General features: G+C 56.7%; 1 protein-coding gene across 1 annotated transcript in view; it reads left to right on the top strand.

Annotated features, from left to right (window-relative positions):
• IFRD2 (interferon-related developmental regulator 2) overlaps window positions 1-3,408 on the top strand; it is a 21,682-nt gene that overhangs the window by 6,059 nt on the left and 12,215 nt on the right. The gene's annotated exons all lie outside the window — the stretch shown is intronic.

Raw genomic sequence — 3,408 nt, 5'->3', positions numbered from 1 at the left:
GGGAGGCCTCCCTGGCCCCGGGCGCCCGCTGGGCCGCCTGGGCATTTGGGTTGTTCCGGTTCCCTGTGGAATTAGTAACCCCAGCAAAGGACATGCGTCGCTGAGGGTGGCGGCTTCTCTCCGTTTCCCAGGAGTTAATAAGGACAGATTCTGAGAAGCAGAATTAATGGGCCCAAAAGCAGGGACTTTTTTTTAAAAAAAACTATCTTCAAATTGTCCTCCAGCATGGCTGCCCACAGCCCCCAAAAGGGCACACCATTGCCACCATTAGGCATCTCCACTGAAAAAATGTACATCCACACATGTGTACACATACATGTGCTAAGTTGGGGGATGGAAAAAGGCCTTTTTGACCCATTTGATTGGGTCGCTGCCTGGGGGTGCCTGATATGTGTGTGGCTCCCTAATTATCCATTCACAGCCTCTACCCAACACTGGGATCTGTGTACTTTTCCTGGACTTTAATTACTTATTTTGGGGTCCATCAAAGTATTTATTTTGTGATTTCTAAAGGTTATATTTTTCTAAAAAAAACCCAGTTATATTTCTTTGTTGCTAATCCTCACCCAAGGATATTTTTCCATTGATTTTTAGGGAGAGTGGAAGGGAGGTGGAAAGACAGAAATATCGATGTGAGAGAGACACATCGGTTCATTACCTTCCACACAGGTCCTGACCAGGGCCAGGGATCGAGTCTGCAACCTCGGTATGTGCCCTTGACTGGTTCGAACCTGGGACCCTTCAGACCACAGGCTGGCGCTCTATCCACAGAGCCAAACCTGCTAGGGCAAGCTATATTTTCTTTCAGTTATTTGTCTTGATTTTTTTAAATAAGTTTCAAGTGTTCATTTCTATGATACATGATCTGCAAATTGCATTGTGTACCCACCACCAAAGGCAAATCATCTTCTGACCCCCCTAAAATATTGAAAGTGTGATGGGGGCGTGACTAGCCGAGCCAGGCTGGCCCTGCAGCCTGCGGGCCCTGCTCGGCCCCTTTTGCACGGGAGGGGCAGTGGCAAGTGGCCATCAAAGTCTTAACTAGAGTCACTCTGACCAGCCAAGGGACCTCAACCTTGAGCCAGGTGGGGCCACTCAGGCCCAAGTTGGAGGAAGCCAGAAGCCTAGCTCCCCCCAGGCCCTGGGCCATGGGTCCAAATGCTTCCTGCAACCACTGCCCACCCCCAAGCCCAGCTTCTTCCCTGAAGGAAGAGCTGAACTGGCCAGGCAGCTGCCCCACCCACACCCACTTGGCTGCAGCCTGTGGTTAACCCTCCCCCTGCTGGGTGGCTCCCCCAATCCCTCCCTGCCGTCCCCGGGGAAACAGGCAGGGCCTGAGGTGAGAGGGCCCAGGCTGGGGGTCTTCCTCCATGGACAGGTGCAGGCCCCATGGGACATGGTGACTGATGAGTGACTGAGGGAGTGAGGTCAGTGGACGGGGCAGATTTCTCCCGGGCCCACAGGGTCATCATTCTGGGGCCTTGCCCTCCCTCAGTCACCTACCTTGCTGGGTCTCCTCTGGCATGATGGGGTGGGCAGTCAGGGCCCGGTGTCAGCCCCAGAAGCAGGACAGGATGGAGGCAGCAGTGGCTCCTCAGAACCCGGGGAAGGCCTGGCTGCCTCCCAGCCCGGCCCAAAATAACCCTGAGCTCAGCCCACGGGCTATATTTAGAGGGAGGGAGCAGAGTGGCCGGCAGGGGCCAGTGCGGCTCTTGGCTGGTGATGGAGCCCCGGCCAGGGCAGGCTTCCACCAGTGCACGTGCCCGGGGGCTTCCCTGGGACCCTGCCACTCCCATACATCCGCCAGCCCGGAGCCTCAGGCGCACCTCCAGCAACACCCCAGCGGCAGCCAAGACGTGTGTGTGGGGGGGGCCCTGTGCCTCGCCACTGCAAGACCCCTGCCCACAGCTGGGTGGTCTCCAAGCAAATGTGGGGTAAGCACCCACCACCGTGTGACCTGCTGGCACCAGGGGCTGAGGGTGATGGACAAGGGGGCAGATTGCCCCATCCAGGCGGCAGCCATGCTGCTCAGCCAGAGGACCTAACTTGAAGGCTGGTCCGTCTGTTACTAAGCCTGCAGCCCTGTGTGAAGGATTGCCCCGTCTGACCCGTTTTCTCACCTGTAAATAGGATGGACCATGGCTCCTCCTGCACAGAGCACAGGAGGCTGGGAAGAACCACCCCCCTGACGCTCGCAGTGTTTTGATCCCCTTTTCACAGGAGGCTGCCCAAGGATGAGGGGCGCCGCCTACCCTGAACGGAGAGAGGCCCAGCCCAGGGCCCACCCTCTGCTGTTAGGTCGTCACTCCTTCCCAAAGGGGACAAAGCAGGACTGGGGCGCTGCCTCCCCAACACCCAGCCCGTTACTCCGCTGTCTCACGCTGGCCTCCTTGACTCTTCTTTTCCCATTTACTTTTATTGATTTCAGAGAGGAAGGGAGAGGGAGAGAAACATCAATGATGAGAAAGAATCATTCATTGATCGGCTGCCTCCTGCACCCCCCCCCCCCCGGCCCCGCCACACACACACCACACTGGGAATTGAGCCCTCAACCCAGGCATATACCCCAACGGGGAATCGAACCATGAATGAGCCCGCAACCGAGGCACGTGCCCTGACTGGGAATCGAACCTGGGACCCTTCAGTCCACAGGCCAACCGACACTCTATCCACTGAGCCACACGGCTAGGGTGCCTCTGTGACTTTTCTAACACAGCAAGCTTGTGCCCACTTCAGGGCCTTTGCACTGCCTCTTCCCTGCCCGGACGTTCTGCCCCAGATGCCCCCATGGCTGGCTCCGTCACTTAGCTCAAGTGTTGCCGAAGCCGTTTTGGCTCAGTGGATAGAGCGTCGGCCTGCGGACTGAAGGGTCCCGGGTTCGATTCCGGTCAGGGGCATGTACCTTGGTTGCGGGCACATCCACAGGAGGAGATGTGCAGGAGGCAGCTGAACGATGTTTCTCTCTCATCGATGTTTCTAACTATCTCTCTCCCTTCCTCTCTGTAAAAAGTCAATAAAATATATTTAAAAAAAAAAAGTGTCACCCCCTTCGTGAGGCCCTTCTGCCCACATCTTTCCACATCACCCACTTTTATTTTCTCCATACCACTGCGCCCAGAAATTATACCATTGAGGATCTACTGTGCATGTCAGCATCTTCACAGGCCCCATAAGTCCCGCTTGGGCACATGGTGCCACCTTTAACCCCTTAGACAAAACATCCCGAAGCTGCCAGGAAGGTGCCCAAGGCCACACAGCGAGGCCTGGGGCCGGGGGTGTCTGCTGGGGCCACTCCAGCGTCAGCGGATAAAGTGTTTATTGCATTAGTACAGTGGCCCGCCCCCCAGCGCCGCCGGTCACAGCTCTGCATCTGGCCCGACGAGAGGCCCCTCTCCCAGGGCGGCGCTT

Source organism: Myotis brandtii, unplaced genomic scaffold (genome assembly GCF_000412655.1).
Source record: "Myotis brandtii unplaced genomic scaffold, ASM41265v1 scaffold207, whole genome shotgun sequence".
In the NCBI taxonomy this organism is placed as follows: Eukaryota; Metazoa; Chordata; class Mammalia; order Chiroptera; family Vespertilionidae; genus Myotis; species Myotis brandtii.
The sequence above is the reverse complement of the archived record's forward strand: the minus strand, read 5'-3'. Positions and strand labels throughout refer to the sequence as shown.